At 42.2% G+C, this 22,677-nt stretch overlaps 1 long non-coding RNA gene across 2 annotated transcripts in view; it reads right to left on the bottom strand.

Annotated features, from left to right (window-relative positions):
* Positions 1 to 4,226: 4,226 nt before the first annotated feature.
* Positions 4,227 to 22,677, bottom strand: part of LOC132311710 (uncharacterized) — a 31,249-nt gene continuing 12,798 nt past the window's right edge. For both annotated transcript variants that reach the window (XR_009483083.1, XR_009483082.1), the window contains 2 exons: positions 22,246 to 22,378; positions 4,227 to 4,635 (listed from right to left, as the gene is read on the bottom strand). This is a non-coding gene — a long non-coding RNA (uncharacterized LOC132311710). The remainder of the gene's footprint in view (positions 4,636 to 22,245; positions 22,379 to 22,677) is intronic.

A 22,677-nucleotide genomic window follows, 5' to 3' on the forward strand; every position in this document is an offset into this window, starting at 1 on the left:
TTTATAAGAACAAGAGGAAAATAAATGACAAGAAAATAAATAGCCACACACACAAACGAGACAAGAATTTACGTGGTTTGGCTATGCCTACATCTACGGGGAGAAGACAGAACAATATTTCACTATGGAAATTAAGAGATACAAGGCAAAGTGGCTCACACCCAAAACCCAATTACATCAAAACTCTCTCACCCACTAACTGATATTACAAACTCACTCAATTGATTTGGGATGCTTCAACACCATGGAGGGCAAGGCTATTTATAGCCAAAATGGGACACCAAAATGAGGCTACTTGGTGACCACTCAAAAGACTTGCTGGGCACACATTCTTGGAGGCCAAGAATAAAGCTTAATGAACACATATACTTGGAGGCCAAGAAGATGATGTCATGGGTGATGCAAGCCTCAAATTGAGCCACATGTTCAACACCAATCATTCATTGCGATCTAAAGCCAAGCAACATTCTTCTTGATAGCGACATGATTGCGTGCCTGGGTGATTTTGGTTTGGCAAGGTTCCTACAGCAACATCACAATGAATCTTCTCAAAATCAAACCAACACCTTGATGGGTGCTTAGCCGTCCTACACTATAAGCTTAAGAGTGTGCATTAAGGCGAGGGCCAAGAGTTTTACATTTATAGAAGCCACTACTACCTTTCACAATAAATATAGCTAGGGCGAGTAGGGATCGTCCCAAGGGGTTGGAGCCGTACTTGATTGTGGAATCGCAATTAGGGTTAGTAGGTCGAGTGATCAAACAAATGGTTGGTTGGTTAATTAAGCTAGAGAGAAACTAAGTTAAACTAAGTAATTGAATGTAACAAAGAGTAAGTAAGAGAGAGAGAAATCTTGGGGTTTAGAGGTCACCACCAAGCAATGCTTTTTTACACTTCTAACTAGTGACTAATGAGGGTAATGTGTGTTGCAATATTGGTGAGTGTGTGTGTTTGGTTGATTCAATTAGAAAGGGTGACCAATTAAGCATACATTGTCTAATCAACAAGTGAAAAGCACAATATATCTAGCAATTAAGTATATATTGTCTAAATAGCATGTGAAAAGCACAACATATCTAGCAAGTCATTAATCCTTTCATTAAGCTCACAAGCCAAATACACCACAAGGTTAGAGACATATGGTACTTGCATTCAAAAGTATGAAACATCTAACAACTAGCATAGATTGTCATCTCATCTAACAACTATGCTATCACTACACTACAATTAAACTAATAACATGAAATTAAACTAATTAAGCTAAGGAAAAGGCATAATCTATCAAGAAATGAGCATGGACCATCTAGAAAATCACAAGAGCATTATTTTAAGCACAATGTTTTGACAATCCCTAAATCCATAGCATTAATACACATAGACATGCATCAATAACAGAAGAAATAGAGGCAAACACATGAACATCTATTATAGTAGACATAGACATATGGATAGAATGAAATGATTAATCGGAAGCATTAAACCACATAAATCATTGAATAAACAAGATCTATATATATCAAAGTGTCAAAACATTAATTACAACACTAATCCCTCAATAATACATAAGATTAAGATATAGAAAGCATGCTTGGGGCTAACTCTAGCCCCAAGAGGATGTTTAGCCACTCATGGTGATGTTGCTCCAACCTTCAAGGGCTAACTCCATGTAAGAGATTTGCTCCTTGGTTGATGAAGAGTCTCCAATGGTATCTCTAGCCTCCTCTTCCATGCTAAGCTTGCTCTCCAAGAGATAATATGAAAATGATATTGGCTCCCCCTTATAAAAAGCAATCCTTATCCTTCTATAGGTAGGTCAAATGACACCCAAAATATGCTGGGGTCGTGCACACAATATTCCCTAATGATTGCATAAAGGACAACTTTCAATGAGATGAAAATTTAACTTTTTCGCACTGGAGGAAGTTCGATCGATCGAACCTTGGACTTGGATCGATCGAACTGGCTGAGATCCATCGAACTTAGGCTGGATCGATCCAACTGGTTGAGCTTTTTGGGAAAAGACAAATCCGAGATATTTTGGGAGATATTTTTGGGAAAAGGACAAAAGTGGTTAGTGGGTGGTACAGCTGTGGATAGGATCAATCATTTGAATAAGGACAAAAGTGTTCGATCGATTGAAGGGTGGTGTTGGATCGATTAAACTTTTGGACTTTATGCTTTTGGGCCAAGACTTAGATCTATCTTGAAGTGCTGAGATCGATCATTGTTCGATCGATCGAACCTTGAAGTTGGATCGATCGAACTTTGCTGCTTCCCACCTTTGGCTTCATTTGCTTATTTCTTTCTCCACTTTGTTCCTTTCTTTGTTTAATCCCAGAATTGCTTCAATTAAGCTCTTATTTGGCTGAGTTAGATTATTTTCAGGATAAGTGCCTGAAAATGGAAATAATACGAAATCAATCTAAAATGGTAAAGTAAGATAGATAAAGGTGCTAGAATGCTTAAGCTTAAGGGGTTTAAATATGCACTTTTCAGCGCTCATCACACCCCCAAACTTAAATATTACTAGTCCCCAGTAATGAACTAGAAAGTAAATGAATGATATGAATAACTATACAACTACAAGCTACAAAACAATAAATGGATAACGTTACTTTCGTAGGGAACACAATTGCACTTAGCACATGCAACAAGCCTTTTAAACCCCTAGGTTACCCCTAATGGATGAGTGAAGTCTCGTGAGGGTTTGCAGAAATGATACCCACAAACATTAAGCTCATTCTTTCTAAAGAGACACTAATATTGCAAACAAGCATTAGGAGAAAACTACCTCAAGTATGCAATTTTTCAAACATTTCCAAGCAATCTCCCAAAATCTCAACATCAAGCAAATAAGTATGGTCCTCCACACATCAAGAAATGATCATGCAAATAAAAACAACTCTAGAATTCTTTTTGAGTGGACTGGCATCAATTATGTTGCTATCTTAGCCAACTAAAGAGATGATCACATCCTTACCCTCAAATTAGCACACAAATCTAGTACCGAACATCAAAACAAAAAGTGGACCTTTTATTAAAGCTTTACTGTTCTAAGTGTGCTTATTCTTTTCACTCGATTTTTTATTTTTTATTTTTATTTTTTATAGGATCAAAGATGGAAGCATGGTACAATGTGTTGATCTATTAAGCTTTCTAGTGATTCATGAGGTCGAGAGTTAGGTCAATGACTCCCAAACCAAATGGCTTTAGGGCATTAGGCATTCAAATACCCCTACGGACTTACAAGCTCAAATCAACTAGGCTACAAATCAAGACAACAACCATCTAATCATTTCCCACTTCTCACCTTTTGGGAGAAGTTCTCACTTTTGATTGCTTTTGTTTTTGCTTTTTTTTTTTTTTTTTTTTTTTTTTTTGAATTCAATTATTAACCTAGAGTTTGGGCCCTCCACCTTTCGGCGTGAGAAGTTCAATGCTTGATGAGGCTAGAATCCCGGTTACTTAGTGAAAAGGGGTTGTTATCCACCTTTATCAAGAATGAAAGCTTTCAATGCATTACTAGCCCAATTGGGATATAACCAATTCAATAATCAACAAAGCATGTACCCCACAAATGAATGCCAGTGTGCGCCGATGCTAGTATAGAATATTAGAATGAATCTCAAAGCAATCACAAAATCAAGATGATGTGGACCACAAGTGCAAGCAAGATATCAATCTTGCGAAAAATTTACTCCTAAATGGTATCCATAAGGCATACAAGGAGTATTGGACTCTCAAGTCAAGTAATTTTTAAATTTTAAGCAATATAGTCCTCAAAAGATCAAGATCATAGCTAGATGTGGACCAATCATAGAAATATCCCTCAAATACACAAGTCATGCTCAAAATTTTGAATTTAAAACTAATACTGTAAAACACCATTCCCCCCAAACTTAAATGGCACAATGTCCTCAATGTGTAAAGAGAACAATGGAAAGAGTATACTAGTGCAACTAAGGCATAGAATGATCGGGACTGAAGGATCCGAAGTGGGTGGCATGGCACCCCCCAAACTTAGGATGAACTGTGGTCCTGAAAATTGGCACTTGGATAAACTCATCAGATGACAAAACGGGATAATTAGTGCACAGTGGATATGCAAGTGTAAATGGGATAAACTAATAAAGAGATGAGAGAGGTATAAGGGTGGTCCTGAAAATCGGGTAGCATTCTCTCACTGAAGTCACTGTGATGCACCTGATGGAGTTAAAAGGACAGATGTATCAATAAAAGCATATGACATCCATTATAGATAAAAATAACAATAAAGCGCAATACATCCAGTGTAAAAGCCGACAGACCCGGTTACAAAAATAATAGTGTCACAAGTGTAGCAGACACATAACATAGATAGAGAACATAAAAAGATAAAGAGACTGGGAGTCTCAGGCAGAAGGAACTCCGCGGATCTCCCTGGCTAAGTCATCAATGGCAGTCAAGATCTCCGTACGGAGGCGAGCAATGTCAGTTTTAATGGCAGCCATCATATTCAGACGAAGGGTGGCAATGTCAGCTCTAAGGGCAACCAGCATATCCTCCAAACTCTGAAGGTGCTCCTCTAAGCGACATATCTGATCATGAGCCTCAGGTGTGGCTGAAGTAAAAGAACTGTCATTCTTAGTCATGGTCTGCAAAAAGGAAATCTTGCAATGAGATTAAGTGCTAGAATAATGAATTGAAGGCACAATAGAAACATGTTTGTCAAATAGGATAGACAAAACATATATGACATGAATTTATGCAAGTGATATGATATGAAGTATGCTAAGCAATATAAGGATGAAATGCATCCAATGTGAAATATCACAGGCATTGAGCATAGATATGATAGCATGAAGTGAATACAAGATGAATGAAGTGTGTGTATAAGATATGTGAAATTCGATCGATCAGAAAAACAAGTGAGATCGATCACAAAAGTTGGATCGATCGAAAATAAGTGAGATCAATCTCACAACTTCGATCGATCTGAGACACAAGTTCAATCGATCAAACTATGTTCTGTGAAAAACCAGAAGTCACAGATCTGTGACTGTGGGAGCACGGGACCCACACGAACATATTTGTGGGCCCATCAACACAACAATCATCAATCCCAATCACCTAGAATGGCTCACACTCCCAAAAATTAAAGTAACTCATTACAATGGATATGGCATAAAGACGAATATGGACATATAGACATGAAAAGCTTAAAACTTCATCCATGGCCAACAATCATCATGAATATTGGAACGGATCAAACACTTAAAGCATACTCTTAACAAATCGAGGTGTGAAATCAATAATGGGGTCTCGGATCTTACCTTGAAGCAAAGAGAGGAGAGATGAAATGCGAAGAGGAAGAAGATTCGAGAAGGGGGAGAGTTCGACACCTGGTTCACTCTGGAGACCTCGCCGGAGATGAAGGAAATGGGTGAGGTTACGGCGGCGTAGGAACTAGGGTTTGGAAATGAGGGAGAATGAGATCTTATCCTCTATTTAAAAACTGTCGCTCATAAGTTCGATCGATCGAACTAGAATCTCAGATCGATCGAACTTTAAATGATCTCTTCACAAAGTATTTTGGAATTTTTTTTTTTTTTTTTGTAAGCAAGATGAACTGAAATAAAAATAAAATAAAAAAAATGAAAATATTTTTGGATTTTCGAAATTTGAAAAGTCAAAACAAAGTCAAAATAATGAAATGAAGAACTGAGATCGATCGAAACAAGAGTTCGATCGATTAGACATAGAGCAAAAATATGCAGGTTTTTGGTTCAAAAATTTGCCTAAGTGTTGAATCATGAGATCGATCGAACTTGGAAGTTGGATCGATCGAAGGTCTCTTGATCGATCTAAGAATTGGTTCGAATGATGGGACAGAGAGGTGATTGGGATGCAGGTTTCTGCAGGTTGAAAATTTTTCTAAGTGTTCGATGCAGAGTGGAGTTCGATCGATCGAACTCAGGTTTGAGATCGATCGAACTATGCAGAATGCTCAATAATGACATGAAAGCTCATGCAACCCTCACCAAAGTTCCTTTCAATGCATATAAGAACCAAAAACAAGTATCTAGACTTCGCAAGAAATGAAATTTAAGATAGAAATGGGGGAGGAATAGGGTTTTGACACCCTACGAATGCCTTTGCTAGTCGTTAACATCTCTAGCAAGACGTTGGGCTCTTTTAGCCCAGATCAAAGATCTTGTTATGCATCCCCTCCTTATTGGGGTGATGAATGGTTCTTTGAACTTTTCCCAACAAATGGTTCTTTGAAGAACTTGTTGGTTTAAGCTCAAAAGGAGCTTTTGGTTCCTTGTCAATGCAATATTCTATGTGCTCATACACCGGGTCAACTAGATGTGCAGCTTCCAAATGTCTTTAAAAGACTTGACCTTCTATGTAAGGTTTTAACCTTTGACTATTAACTTTGAAAATGTTCCCCTTCTTCAAGTTTTTAATTTCAATCGCCCCATGAGGTGCAACAGAGATGATTTCATAAGGACCCTCCCATTTGGTTCTCAATTTCCCAGGAAAGAGTTTCAGTCTAGAGTTAAAAAGCCAAGCTTTTTAACCGGGTTCTAAAAACTTTTTCACATTATACTTATCATGAAAGGCTTTAGTTCATTCTTTGTAGATTTTGGCATTATCATAACCATTGTGTCTCAACTCTTCTAATTCACTCAATTGAAGTAGCATATTCTCTCCAGCTTTATCAAGGTCAAAATTGAGCTTTTTAACTGCCCATAAGGCTTTATGCTCTAACTCAACCGGAAGATGGCAAGGCTGTCCATTTACAAGTCTATAAGGAGACATGCCAATGGGAGTCTTATATGCCGTCCGATAAGCCCACAAAGCATTATTTAGCTTTCTTAAAAAATACTTACGGGTGGTGTTAACCGTTTTCTCAAGAATATACTTAATTTCCTGGTTAGACACTTCAACTTGCCTGCTTGTTTGAGGATGGTAGGGAGTGGCTACCTTATGAGTGACGGAGTACTTAAAAAATAAGTACCTCAAGAATTGATTGCAAAAATGTTTTCCTTCATCACTTATTATAGCCCTTGGCATACCAAAATGAGTAAAGATATTGGATTTAATGAATTGAATGACCACGGAGTGGTTATTCGTTTTGGTAGCACATGCTTCCACCCACTTGGAAACATAATCGACAGCAAGAAGAATGTATTGAAAACCATAGGACATAGGAAATGGACCCATAAAATCAACGCCCCATATATCAAAGATCTCAACAACAAGTATACTGGTCAAGGGTATTATATCTCTTCTAGACATTGTCCCCATCTTTTGACATCTCTCACATGATTTGCAAAAATTGTAGGCTCTATGAATAGTGGGCCAAAAGAGCCCACTTTGAAGAACCTTCAAAGCGGTCTTCTTTGCACTAAAATGCCCACCCCATGCAAGAGTGTGACAAAACACTAGGACACTTGGAATTTCACTCTCTGGAATGCATCTTCTCACAATTTGATCCGGACAATATCGGTATAAGACAGGGTCTTCCCAATAGTAATTCAGGATGTTGGCAAAGAAATGATTCTTTTCGTTCTTCGACCAAGAAGTTGGTAGCTTGCCTACTGCCAAATAATTCACAATGTCGGCAAACCAAGGCATTTTTCCATTAGAAATTTGAAATTGTTGTTCATCCGGAAAAGAGTCACAGATTGGTAGACTGGGGAAAAGCTCTATCGATAACCTAGAAAGATGATCAGCAACCACATTTTCGGTGCCTTTCTTGTCCTTGATTTCAAAATCGAATTCCTGAAGAAGCAAAATCCATCTAATTAGCCTAGGTTTTGTTTCCTTTTTTGTCAATAGATGCCTCAAGGTGGCATGATCAGAATAAATAACAACCTTGGACCCTAAGAGATAAGAACGAAATTTATCAAGAGCATATACTAAGGCAAGTAATTCTTTCTCGGTAGTGGAGTAATTCAATTGAGCTCCCGAGAAAGTTTTACTTACATAGTATATGGCACAAGGAAGCTTACCCACTTTTTGTCCCAAAATTGCCCCCATGGCATAATCAGAAGCATCACACATGATTTCAAATGGCAATGACCAATTGGGAGGTTGCATGATAGGAGCAGATGATAATAATTCACGCAATTTATGAAAAGCGTCTGGGCATGCTTGGTCAAAGACAAAAGGAGTTTCCTTGGCAAGAAGGTTGCACAAAGGTCGAGCAATTTTGCTAAAGTCTTTGATGAAACGGCGGTAAAAGTCAGCATGACCTAGAAAGGAGTGAACCTCTTTCATCATTGAAGGTGGAGGCAATTCAGAAATAAGCTTGACCTTCGCTTTATCAACCTCTATTCCTCTCCTTGAGATAACGTGACCCAAAACAATAACCTCTTGAACCATGAAATGGCTCTTTTCCCAGCCAAGTACAAGGTTGGTTTCACAACATCTCTTAAGCACTAGATCTAACTTTTTGAGGCATGCATCAAATGAGGACCCAAAAATCATCCATGAAAACCTCTAGATACTTTTCCACCATATCCGAGAAAATTGACATCATACACCTTTGGAATGTGGCGGGTGCATTGCACAAACCAAAAGGCATCCGTCTATAAGCAAATGTGCCGAATAGACATGTAAATGTGGTTTTCTCTTGGTCTAATGGGTCGAGGGCTACTTGATTGTACCCTGAATAGCCATCAAGGAAGCAATAATATTGTTACCCAGCCAATCTCACTAGAATTTGATCAATGAATGGTAAAGGGAAGTGATCCTTTCTAGTGGAAACATTTAATTTATGGTAATCAATGCATACACGCCATGAATTGGCGGTACGCTTAGAGATTTCCTCACCCTTTGCATTCTCAACCACCATAATCCCCAATTTTTTTGGGAACTACTTGAGTTGGACTCACCCATTTGCTATCGGAGATTGGGTAAATGATTCCGGCATCCAAGAGTTTGACAACTTCCTTTTTAACTACCTCATTCATGTTTGGATTAAGTCTCCTTTGGGCATCCCTAAAGGGTTTTGTATCATCTTCCATAAATATGCGATACATACAAATAGAAGGGTCAATTCCCTTAAGATCCGCCACACTCTATCCTATGGCTTCCTTATTTTCTGTAAGCACATTTAAGAGAGCATCTTCTTGGTCTTTTTCAAGACTTGAAGAAATGATAACCGGAAGAGTCTCTTTTGGTCCTAAAAATGCATATTTGAGATTGGAAGGTAGAGTTTTAAGCTCAAGAATTGGTGGAGAGACTAAAGATGAGACCAGTGGAGTACTAGAGAGTGGAGGAAGAGGTTCTATTGGAGTTTTCCAAGATGGAAAATCTAAGCTTGCAACAGATTCCATGAGATTGCTTACTTCATTCATTGAATTTTCATCATCAAATCCACAACTTCCATGCATTTCAAGAAGGCAAGAAGCTAGAAGATCATCGGATAAAAGAGATTAAAGACTATCCTCAATTGGTTATTTCATTAACATCGTTGGAATTGATTCCTCAACAACCTCATCTAATACATCAACAAGGCAACACTCATCTTTATCTATAGGATGTCAACTTGCATGGAAAACATTAAGTTTGATCATCATATTGCCAAAAGAAAGATCCATAATCCCGAATCTACAATTAATTGTTACATTTGCGGTGGCAATGAATGGTCTTCCCAATATGATTGGGATGTGGTTAGAGGGATTAGCAACCTGTTCGGTATCAAGAACTACGAAATCAACCAAAAAGTAGAATTTATCCACCTTGACAAGAATGTCCTTAACCATGCCCCTAGGTGTTTTGACAGATCTATCGGCCATTTGAAGCACCACCGAGGTTGGCTTCAATTCATTCAACCCTAATTGGGCATATATGGAGTAAGGAATCTAGTTGACACTTGCACCCAAGTCAAGAAGAGCTCTACAAATTTCATGAGTTCCAATTACACAAGAAATAGTCAGAGCACTGGGATCTTTGAACTTAAGTGGAGTGTTTTGTTGAAGAATGGAGCTTACTTGCTCCGTGAAGAACACTTTTTTAGGGCTTGGTCCCTTGCTCTTCCTCTTTTGTGTGCAAAGATCTTTCAAGATTTTTGCATAAGGTGAAATTTGCTTAATGACATCCAAAAGAAAAAGATTGATGTTGACTTGCTTAAAAACTTCCATCATGTCATGTGTTTTCCCTTCTTGCCTCCCATAAGGTGAAATTTCTTTTTAAGTATAAGGGAATAGAGCTTTTGGCTCACAAGACTTTGCAATTTGAGAGGATGATGGAGAATTTCAGTTGGAACATTTTCATTCAAAGGAGTAGGAGTAGAATTGGGAATTGGATGGGTGATACCTTTAGGTTGCACCGATTCACTATCTTACTTTGGTAGTTCAACCCTATTGTCCACTTGCTTACCACTTCTCAAGGTGGTGATGGCTTGCGCTTGAGCTTGGGAAGAACACCCCGATGTAGGGTTTGCTTCCACACAAAATTGGGCCTTTAGATTACTCTCAGGTTGACTAGGTAATTTCCCAATTTCTCTGGCATTCAATGCATTAGCTATGGTCCCAATTTGGGATTTAAGCTTTGATATGGATTGAGAGTGGGAATGCAACAAGTTGGTATCCTTTTCTAAGCTACCCAAGGCCATCAAAACCTTGTCTTCAAATATGGAATTACTAGAAAGTGCTAAAGGATAATGGAAGCCAACTTGGGAATCATACATTTGAGGATGTGAGAAGTCATTCATTCTTTGATGATGGAAAGAAGAAGAGACGAACCCTTGAGAACCTCCATTTCTTTTATGAGGTGGAATGTATTTTCTTTGAAGATTTTTAGCTTGATAAGGGCTTTCATTCCACAATGGAACATATTCTTTTGAATAAGGGTGACCAAATGTGGTATTAACTTGTTCAAAGTGTTCATTAACAACATGTCCATGGGGACAATTGAAAGTAGTATGCAAAACACTTGAACATGTCATGCAAGGCTAACAAAGATAAGTTGTATGATGAAAGGGAGATGCATTGATAGCCGGTTTTTGATTCAATAATAATTGATCAAGTTTTTTAGAAAAAGTTTTAACCTCGGCTACAATTTCCCTTGAATTTTCAATTTGACACACTGTTACACTTTTCTCCTTTTTACTAAAACCATGATCAAGCCGAGAAGTGTAATATTTGTGCAAAGAATTTTCACTCATTTTTTCAAAGAGGTGCCAAATGTTATCTTCATGTTTTCCAAAATATGAACCTCCACATGAGGTATCAACTATGTCCTTTTGCATGTCGGATAGGTTTTCATAGAAGTATTGGATAACTTGCCATTTTAGAATACTATGGTGTGGACACTTTCTTAGCAAGTCATTCAATCTCTCCCAAGCCTCATGCAATAACTCTCCTTCCCTTTGAGAAAATTCTCTAATTGAAGCATTCATTACATTGGTCAAACTTACGGGGTAATTTTTTTTAAAAAACTCATTTTGCATTTGTGCCCAAGATGTTATTGAATTTACCCCTAAAGTATGGAACCAATGCTTAGCTTTATTTTTAAGTGTGAAAGGGAAGAGGAGTTGAAGATGCAAGAAATTCGTCCTTTCTTTCTCTCTCTAGAATTCTTACATTTCAACCAAAAATATCTCCCCCTGCTCTATCCATTACTTCTCCTATTTATAGATACTTACAAATATTAATGGACTGCTAGATCTAGGCCCGTTCCTCTGTGAGTTTTGGTCATCTTTGATGGGCTATTCGCGTTCGGCCCATATGGCAGTGTCTTTCTATGGGCTTAACCCATCTGTACGGACCGGATGTCGCGTTTGAGGGTCATATCCGGCCCATGTCACTTCGGGCCTCCTCAACTGCCCCCATAATTACCCCTTGTTTAATAAGGGGGTAATTATTGAAGGCGTCTCATCATGATGTTGACGGCTCGAGAAACCCATATGGGGGAACGGATGGTCAGATCCGGAATCAATGTTCCGGGGCTCGATGAATTTCTCGCCTTCCTGACGCTTCGGCCCTCGGGTTCACCTCGCCTTTATAAGGCTCTAGAATGCCACTTCATGCCTTTTTACCGTCTCCATCATCAGTCAAATCTCTCGCTCATCTTTTTAGAACAGTGCTAAATTTCTTCCGGTGAAATTCTTCAATAGTCATTCTTCCAGCGATCTTGCAGTGCTCTTTGTTGCTTTCTACCTCAGAGGTTAGTTTTGTTCCTTTTTACTTTCGGCAGACTTCTTTTTACCCTTTTAGATCCTTCAATCGCTTCCACCATGGTTGTAGATCTAGATGTTCTTCGTATGAGACTTAGACTTCATGACAACATCCAAGTTAGGGTTTGCCCTAAGGATGTTAATATTATGACCGGTGCCGGCCTTCTTCCCGGCGAAGTTTTATTTACAAACCTTCAACTGAATGTCGTTAGGTTCCCTCTGCACCCCTTCTTTAATTATGTCTTCAATAGACTAGGGATATCCCCCCTGCAGGTAAACCCCAATTTCTTTAGAATCATATCCGTTATGCTACTGTTGATTCGTGACAGAAGTCTGGACCTTGACCTCATAGATCTTCTTCTGTGTTATAAGGTCAGTAAGATCCGAACTAACGAGCCATTCTACCACCTCTACCCGATCGACAAGATGTCCATATGTACGGATACAATCAAATCTGAAAAGGGTTGGAGTGATAACATTGTGGGTGTTAGTGGGGCCTGGTCTTCGCCGGCTGCAGAGGATTACCCAATCCCGAGCGCCTTTGGCGTCTGTTCTGTCTCCTCATATAAGAAATTTAAATCTCATAAAAACGATTGTCCCTGCGAAACATGTGTTCCTCGCTTTTGTACTTTCTTATGTCGCTCCTTAGGCATACCTTGTGATGACTTGAGCTACAGTGTTTGCAGGGATAGGAGTAATTACTTGAAGAAATACGTTCTGAACGATATTCTTTCTTGCTCAGACCTCCTCACTTCAGACAACCTTCTAGCGCTCTCATCCCTCGGCTATACCATGAGCAGGCTTCAGATTCCATCCTTTGGTAGGAGGAAAAATACTCCCCCAGCCACTTCTGCTGCTGGAGCAACCTCCTTTCCTGCATCAGCCTCTTCCTCAGCCACCATCTCTCACACCATCCCGAGTATGGTGGCTATTGATCCTGTTGTCAGCACCCCTGCTACTAACCCGAGCACATCTCCACAAATCACTACTACCCCTGCTGCCGCTAGGGGTGCTCGGGACAAAGAATGAGGTAAAAGGCCTCATCCTGACGGTGGAGTCAACCTTGAGGAAGAACCTTTTATAAGAAGGACCCGAGTCTCTGGGCCGAGTGCTCTCTTGCATCGCCTAGTCAGAGCTCCTGCCCCCTCCGGGCCTGTTGCAGCTGGTGCCTCTGCTTCTGCTTCCGCTTCTCTTCCTGTTTTACCACCATGGGCTCCTCGGTACACCCGAACGGATGGGACGTTCGTGAAGCCGAACGAGACCATGTTAAAGGATGGCCAGACCGCCATGGCGTATTATAGGAGCATGTGGACTCCGAAAGACCTTGAGGCGGCGAAGAGTCTGTCCCAAAAGGATGTGTTCAGCCGCTTTCCCCAATCTGCCATGGAGGTGACTTTTATTTTCTAACTCATGAATCCTCTCATACTATTTGGTCTTGCCTTCGTCCGACCAGGCTATCGGTTTAACCAGTATTCATGTATATCTATGCAGACTTTGTTCAGCATGATGGCTATGCAGAAGCAGGTGGAAATGGGGAACGCCAGGGCCCGTAAGTTCTCTGATAGCCTGGATGTGGCTAATGAGGAAAACGACCTTCTCGCCAGCAAGAATACCGAGGTATTGGCTCGGCTTGAAGAAATTGAAAAAGAAAGAGATGTTCTGAAGAAGGAAAACGACTCTCTTCAATATGAGAAGGATGCCCTCCAGCTTGAGAAGAGTGTCTGGCAGACTGAACGTGATTCAATCAGAGACGAAAAGGCAGAGCTCCAGCGCCTTCTGGCTGATGAACAGTCTGCTCGGATGGCTTTTGAGAAAAGAGCTCTGGACGAGCGCAACACTCTGATTGATACCATCAACAGAGTGAATGGTGGAATGCTGGCTCTTCATGCTCGGTTCTCAAGAGTCGGAGCTCTTAGATATGCTCAGGGATTCCGAGATGGTTTCTCCGACCGAGTTCCGGCCGAGGGACAGACCAGCTCAACTCCGGATGAGATTGATAAGGATTTAGGGATTGATCCTCTGGGGGTCTATGTTGACCCAGAACCCACCCAAGCCGAGCACATATTTGATGAATGTCAGGAGATTGCTTCCTCTAGGATCACTACAGCTCCTCCTACCGTTCAGCCTCTAACCGCTCTTCATTCGTCAACTGTGGTATCTCCCATAGTCACTGCTGACGTTGGCCCCCAGCAGAATGACTCTGTTATTCATCTTGATTCCCCATCTCGTGAGGGTGAGATGGCTGACGGGACCGAGGAGGCGGATCGGCACAACCAGGAGGCTGTCGGCACTGAGGCAGCTAGCTAGGACTCCTCCAGACTCTTCGATTCCATATGAATGAGATGACAGAACTCTTTTTTCTCTTTTTTCTTTGTGCTACGCTCTGTTCAAACCCATTTTCAATATATATATATTTTTTATATTAACTTTGTCGTGTGCGTGTTTTTGGCAAGTGCCTGGTGTTCGGCTTATGGTGCCAGCTGCCACTTATCTTGCTTAAGTGCCTGGCGCTCGGCTAGAATGCCACTTGCCACTTGGCTTTTCATTTTTTAGCAAGTGCCTGGCGTTCGGCTTATGGTGCCAGTTACCACTTATCTTGCTTAAGTGCCTGGCGCTCGGCTAGAATGCCACTTGCCACTTGGCTTTTCATTTTTTAGCAAGTGCCTGGCGTTCGGCTTATGGTGCCAGCTGCCACTTATCTTGCTTAAGTGCCTGCCGCTCGGCTAGAATGCCACTTGCCACTTGGCTTTTCATTTTTTAGCAAGTGCCTAGCGTTCGGCTTATGGTGCCAGCTGCCACTTATCTTGCTTAAGTGCCTGGCGCTCGGCTAGAATGCCACTTGCCACTTGGCTTTTCATTTTTTAGCAAGTGCCTGGCGTTCGGCTTATGGTGCCAGTTGCCACTTATCTTGCTTAAGTGCCTTGCGCTCGGCTAGAATGCCACTTGCCATTTGGCTTTTCATTTTTTAGCAAGTGCCTGGCGTTCGGCTTATGGTGCCAGCTGCCACTTATCTTGCTTAAGTGCCTGGCGCTCGGCTAGAATGCCACTTGCCACTTGGCTTTTCATTTTTTAGCAAGTGCCTGGCGTTCGGCTTATGGTGCCAGCTGCCACTTATCTTGCTTAAGTGCCTGGCGCTCGGCTAGAATGCCATTTGCCACTTGGCTTTTCATTTTTTTAAAACCCTTTGAAAAGGAAAGTTATTTTTATAAATTTCAGGAATTTGCACATTCATACGTACTTGATTGACAACAAACAACACCCAATAAAGCCGAAACTTAGCTTTTATTGGTAGTACCTCTTCAGAGACGTAGCATTCCAGGGCTTGCTGACCAACCTTCCCGCCATGGTCTCTAACGTATATGCTCCATTCCCTATGACTTCTGCAATTCTGTATGGGCCTTCCCAGGGTGGCATCATTTTTTTGACTATCCCCACCTTTCTTTTCAGAACCAGATCGCCAGGGGCAAAATCTCTATGTTTCACTCTTTTGTTGTGACTATTCGCCAATACTTGCTGGTATGATGCCAACCTTATTACTGCAGCGTCTCTCTTTTCGTCTATCATATCGAGGTTCAATCTTAACATTCTGTCGTTCTGATCTTGACTCCATGCTAAGCTTCTGATAATTGGGACCAAGTGCTCAACCGGTATAACCGCCTCGGTACCATATGCCATTGCAAACGGGCTCTCCCTAGTCGGCCGCCTTGGGGTGGTTCTGTAAGCCCATAGGACGTTGGGAGCTCATCCAACCATTTCCCTTTATGGTCCTCCAGCTTCTTCTTAATGCAGGCAAAAATTGTTCTATTTGTAATTTCTGCTTGTCCATTGGCCTAGGGATGACTTACTGCAGCCAACTTCTGATTAATTCCATACTCCTCCAGCAGCTCTCTTACTTGCTTGTTGTCGAGGTTCGTGCCATTATCCATGACTATTGACCTTGGAACGCCGAAACGACAGATAATATTGCTCCAAATAAATCGTCTCACATGAGTCTGAGTCACGCTTGGATATGGTTCTGCTTCCACCCACTTAGTAAAGTAATCTGTGGCCAGTAGCACATACTTATTCTGAGCTCTTGCCGTTGGCAGAGGACCGACCACATCCATCCCCCATTGCACGAAAGGCCATGGCGAGGCCATTACGTGCAATTCCTCAGGTGGTTGGTGGATTAATGGTCCATATCATTGGCATTTATCGCACCTTCGAGAGAACTCCTCCGCATCTCTTGACATGTTCGGCCAGAAATACCCTTGTGTCATTGCTTTATGCGCTAACGATCTTCCCCCAGAATGATTGCCACATACGCCTTCATGAATAGCTCGCAACACCTGCTGCGACTCTGCGGGGGTGACACACTTCAAGTATGGGCCAGAGTAGGACCTTCTGTACAGCTGGTTATGCACGATGGCGTATTTTGCAGCATTCTTTTTTATTTTCCTAACTTCATCCCTTTGCATAGGCAAAACGCCATCTCGAATATAAGTGATGATGGGGTCAATCCAACTCGGTTCATACGGTATGACATTGACTTGCCAAGGGTCAGAGTCCAAAGGTTCTTCGAAAATAGATGGCTGGGTCAATATTCCTATTGGAATCACCCTCGCCAATGTTTCACCAGAACTCGAAGCACTACATGCTAACCGGTCCGCATCTGCGTTCTGTTCCCTCGGTAATTGTATGAATTCAATCTTTGCAAAGTCCTTGGCTTTACGCAGAACGGCAGAACGATATGCCTCCATCGTGTCATCCTTGGTCGCGTACTCACCATTTACTTGCTGAACAATCAACTGTGAGTCACTATAAACAGTCAAACTTCTGACCTGTAGCTCTCTGGCCAACTTTAACCCATTCAGCAACGCCTCGTATTCCGCTTCATTATTGGTGGCTCGGAACTCAAGTCTGAGTGCTTGACTCAAAGAAGTACCCTCTGGGGTTTGCAGTTTAACCCCAATTCCTGCCCCCATCTGGTTAGAGGAGCCATCCACATAAAGTTTCCATGAGACGCACCTAAGGTCTTCTTCCGTATCCTCAGAGTCATATTCTAGCAAGAAATCGGCTACCGCTTGTCCTTTGACAGCTGTTCTCGGCTCATACGTTATGTCAAATGAACTTAACTCTATGGCCCACTTTGTCATTCTGCCCAAGAGTTCTGGCTTGTGCATAAGCACTCTGATTGGAAAAGTTGTTAGAACAGCTATAGGGTGGGATTCGAAATAATGCCTCAACTTTCTTTTTGCGTTTACAAGTGAAAGTATCACTTGTTCGGCCTTCGAGTATCTTCGTTCTGCCTCGGTCATTGTTTTACTGACATAAAATACCGAGTGTTGCACCCCTTCCTTGCAACGAATCAGAACAGCACTTGTCGCAACACTAGATACTCCAAGATATAGAAATAACTTTTCTTCTAGATCCGGGGCTGACAGGACTGGTGGCTTCTGCATATATTCCTTCAAATGGGTCAATGCTTGTCGTTGCTCGTCTCCCCAGACCTGTCTTCCATGACTCCGAATCGTGTCAAAGAACGGCTTGCAGCGATCCGACAACTTAGAAATGAATCGACTTAATGCAGCTATTCGTCCTGTGAGGGCTTGCACCTCTCTGATCGTCTTTGGCTTGGCATTCTTAATCAAAGCCTCTGCTTGAGCGGGGCTAACTTCGATGCCTCTGTGGTTGACCACGTGTCCCAAAAACTGACCGGAACTCACACCGAACGAGCACTTGGTTGGATTGAGCCTCATCCCATATCGCCTCAGCACATCAAATACATCTTGCGGATGTTTTAGATGATCATCCTTCTTCCTACTCTTTACCACCATATCATCAATATAGGCTTCCACAATCTTTCCTATTTGATCCTTGAAAATTTTGCTAACAAGTCTTTGATAAGTTGCTCCCGCGTTCTTTAGTCCGAAAGGCATAACTTTATAGCAGTATGTCCCTCGCTCGGTTACAAAAAAAGTTTTTTCTTCATCTGCCGGGTCCATAGGGATCTGATTATAACCTGAATAAGTGTCCAGAAAGGTTAAACGCTCATACCCGGTGGTGGCATCCACCATTTGATCAATCTTTGGCAGCGGGAAGCTATCCTTCGGACAGGCTTTGTTCAAATTGGTGAAATCAATGCATACTCGCCATTTCCCATTCTTCTTCTGCACGACAACGACGTTGGACAACCAATCAGGGTAGTGCACTTCTCTGATGAATCCCGCATCAAGCAGCCTATCAACTTCCTCGGCTATGATTTGGTTACGTTCTGGAGTAAATCTTCATTGCTTCTGTTTTACTGGTTTGAAATTGGGATTGACATTCAAGGAATGACAGGATACGGAGTGATTAATTCCAGGCATGTCTAGGTGACTCCATGCAAATACATCGGCATTGTGAGACAAGAAGTCAATTAGCTCTTGCTGCTCTTCCCTGGTCAGTCTTACTCCTACTCTGGTAGTTCGCTCTGGCCTGGACTGATCGATCTGTACATCCAGAAGGGGCTCTTTAGTCAAGTCAACTGACTCCTCTACCCTGTTCTGCTTGGGTGAAGGTTCCTGTAATTGCTATCTGGGGCTCGCCGATCGGACGGGCGCCTTCCCTTTCCCAGCATACTTTAGTGTGACGGAATAACACTCTTTGGCTACACCTGATCCCCACGAATGTCTATCACCTTATTTCCATCGGGTCCGAGGCACCTCATGACCTGATGCAGAGTTGAGGGTACACCTTGGACTCTGTGAATCCATCCTCTTCCCATCAGGAGATTGTACGAGGGGTGAATCTCCACAACCACAAAAGTTTCCATAAGAGCTCGTTCTGCAGCTTGAACTTCTACTTCCACCATTCCGACGGGCTCTACCCTCTTGTCATCGAATCCTAACAGGGGATTTCCAGTGGGCTTGAGCCTCTCTGGTTTAATCTCGAGCCGATCAAATGTGTCCCTCGGCATGACATTCGCACTGCTCCCGGGATCGATCAGAACTCTGCGCACCAGGCAGTCCGCCACTGTCAAACTGACTACCAACGGGTCTTCATGGGGGACTTGAACACGCTGCAGGTCTGTCCTGTCGAACTTTATCTGTATCGATGTGATCTGTTGGTGTAGAGTATTCACACTGCTGACCATTTTCTTCATCTGCGCCTGCCGTAGGCGCGCTCGGAGTAGCTCATCTGAATTTTCGCTGGGCTCGGGTCGACCGTGGATAGCATTGATTATACGAACTGGTTGTGAATTGTAGGAGCTTTGTTTATGACTCCTTTTTATTTGCTCCATCGGTCGATTCTGCTCTGTCGCCGAGCCTTGAACATAACTCGCGCCAATTGAAGATGCAAGAAATTTGTCATTTCTTTCTCTCTCTAGAATTCTTACATTTCAACCAAAAATATCTCCCCTCTAGCTATCAACATCTCCACTTGCCTTCTCAAATTCCTGCATTCGTTAGTCTGATGACCGAAATCGAAATGGAAAACACAATGTTTAGTCTGATCCCTCTGTTCGAGGGGTTGCCTAATTGGCAGTGGTGGATGAAACTTATCTTTGTTCTCCTGATATAGCCTCGCCAGAGTGACCTTCAGCGGAGTGATCAGCTCTTCCTCCCTGGACCTTTTTTCTGCCTTCCAGGAGGTCTGACGTTGCGGCTGAGCCTGCTTCTGCCTGATCTTTGCCTTGGACTTTTCCTCGGTCGACACGACCGACGCTGTCCGAGCATTGGCTGCCTCCTCTTCTTCTAGGCGCACAAAGCCATCAGCTCTTTCATTGAGTTCATCCATAGTCGTCGTTATGTTCACTACCAGGCTGGTATAGAACGGAGTGCCACGTGTCATGGCTAACTTGAAGGCTTGAACCGCTGTAGAAGGGTGGCATTCGATCACCATACTCTTAGTGAGATTAAACCTGGTGAGAAAAGCCTGGAGACGTTCATCTTTGTGCTGTCTCATTGTGAATAGGCTCGAGATGTCCTTCGGTGGACGCTTGTTCCCATAGTACTGGCTTATGAACCGATCGCACAGGTTTCGGAAGCTACCAATGGAGCTCCTAAGCAAGTTCTTGAACCAGCTGAGCGCCGGTCCAGCTAGGCTTGTAGGGAAACATTTGCACATTAAAGCGTCGTTTTTCGTATTCAGGGCCATCTTCAACTGGATATGGTACACATGATCGATCGGATCGGTTGTTCCGTCAAACAGAATAAAGACTGGCATAGCAAACTTCCTTAGATGCGGGGCATTCAGGATCTCGTCAGTGAATGGTGAATCAACCGTCCGAGCCGCGGATCGGAGTGCTTCATTCTCTCTCTGGAGCCCAATGGTAGCTCTGTGAGCTACTGTTCTGCTCTCCGAACCGCGATGAGTGATTGTAGCCATGGAGGGCCGGTAAGACGGATCGAATGACCGTTCCTCTATGAGCTCTCTTTGCTAAGGCGACACAACTCGGTGGCGATTAACCTCTATCACTTCCTCTCGGTTGAACCTTTCCCGATGCGGATTGAAGGTCATGGCTTCGTTCTGTCTGATCTGCTCATGTCGCGGATCAACGTGAGTCGATCCTTCATGATCCTCAACTCGACGAGCATTTGGCGGCAAATCGTCCATCCTCCTTTCATCACGGTGGAGAGCTGACTGATTGTTCTCGTCCTGCTCGCCTTGATGCGTGATATTAGATTGAACACCTCCTTCACCGGCCGGAAGTGAACGCGAAACCGCGGGTATTTGCTGATGTTGCATTTCAGCTTTCAATTGTGCATTCTCTTTTTTGAGAGCTTCGATCAAGTTCATCAACTCCTCAAGCTTCGTTTGCTGGACAGCCTCCATCGGATTGGAGCTTTCACCTATCATTATTCCTGAACGGAGTAAAGGCATTAATCTCAAGTTCGTGAGTAGATCTGAGCTTCGTGAGTGCGAATTTTTCAGATCTGGTTTCGAATTCTCTGAATTATGCTTACGGTTGACGAGATCTGAATTGTCCGAATTCTAAATCCGTTAGATCCTGCCACAATCGAACAACTCGTTGTTGCGTAAATCTAAAGCCACTTCCGCCAAAGCAACAGGAACTAAAATTCCTCCAGAGTAGGTCACAATCGCTCAGATCTGGATCCAACTCCCAAAGATCGAGTTTCGTTCCCACGAATTGGTCTGAATCCACGCGATATCGATCAATGATCAATCAATCTTCAACGTTTCCCACAGACGGCGCCAATTGAAGATGCAAGAAATTCGTCCTTTCTTTCTCTCTCTAGAATTCTTACATTTCAACCAAAAATATCTCCCCCTGCTCTATCCATTACTTCTCCTATTTATAGATACTTACAAATATTAATGGACTGCTAGATCTAGGCCCGTTCCTCTGTGAGTTTTGGTCATCTTTGATGGGCTATTCGCGTTCGGCCCATATGGCAGTGTCTTTCTATGGGATTGACCCATCTGTACGGACCGGATGTCGCGTTTGTGGGTCATATCTGGCCCATGTCACTTCGGGCCTCCTCAGGAGTAATTTAAGAACTTCCTCTAGGACATCCATGCACCTCACGGTGGAACATAGTTCAAGAAATTCATTAAGATGGCTATATAGTTCCTCTTCATCCAAGCCATAAAAGAGTGGACACATTTGAATGGTCTCAGGCTTGATTTCATATTGATTAGCCTCAAAATTAGGCAACACAATGCAAGTAGGTGCATGGAATGCATGAAGATTATAATGATCACGAAGAACCATTAGAGGAATTGGAGCTTGAACTCCAAGGTCATGTTGATTAAGAGGTAGGTTGTGCATGAAATGTGGGCCTAAGTAGCCAAGATTACCCTCTAGATTTTCTATGTGAAAGCCTAAAATGAATAATATGACAAAGTCTATACAAGACTACAAATGACACACAAATCACAACAAAACAAGCAAGCACTCCTCCTTCCCAACAAATCAACAATCAACAAACTTCCTCCACATACAATGTTCCCATACTCCCATGCTTTGATAACAATGCAAAGAAAAGTAAATTGCCTCCACGTGGGCTCACGATTTATCTAAGAAATTAAAAACTAGCCTCCACGCATGCCGACGATTTAACTAAGGGATTGAGTAAGAAAGTCTCACAAAGGTCCTTTAGTACTTCAACTCCAAATTTAAAGCTTAGCTTAGCAAATTTTTAAAAAAATTTAGCACTTTTCCTTGCTTGCTTAGCTCCTTTACTTGATGGCTCCTTTGCTTGATTCCTAGCTCAATGCTCCTTGTCAAAGATGAACAAACACAATAAGTAATCTAAAGAAAATAAAAACAAAGTAAGACACGATCAAAAGATTACTAATTCCTAATGAATTCCATAAATACGACGTTGCCTAATCCCCAGCAACGGCGCTAAAAACTTGATGGGTGTTTAGCCATCCTACACCATAAGCTTAAGAATGTGCATAAAGGCGAGGGCCAAGAGTTTTACATTTATAGAAGCCACTACTACCTTTCACTATAAATATAGCTAGGGCGAGTAGGGATCGTCCCAAGGGATTAGAGTCATACTTGATTATGGAA

The sequence above is a fragment of the Cornus florida genome, unplaced genomic scaffold, assembly GCF_030987335.1.
Source record: "Cornus florida cultivar Cherokee Brave unplaced genomic scaffold, ASM3098733v1 CherokeeBrave_3.0.0_Hap2_Chr06, whole genome shotgun sequence".
Classification (NCBI taxonomy): Eukaryota; Viridiplantae; Streptophyta; class Magnoliopsida; order Cornales; family Cornaceae; genus Cornus; species Cornus florida.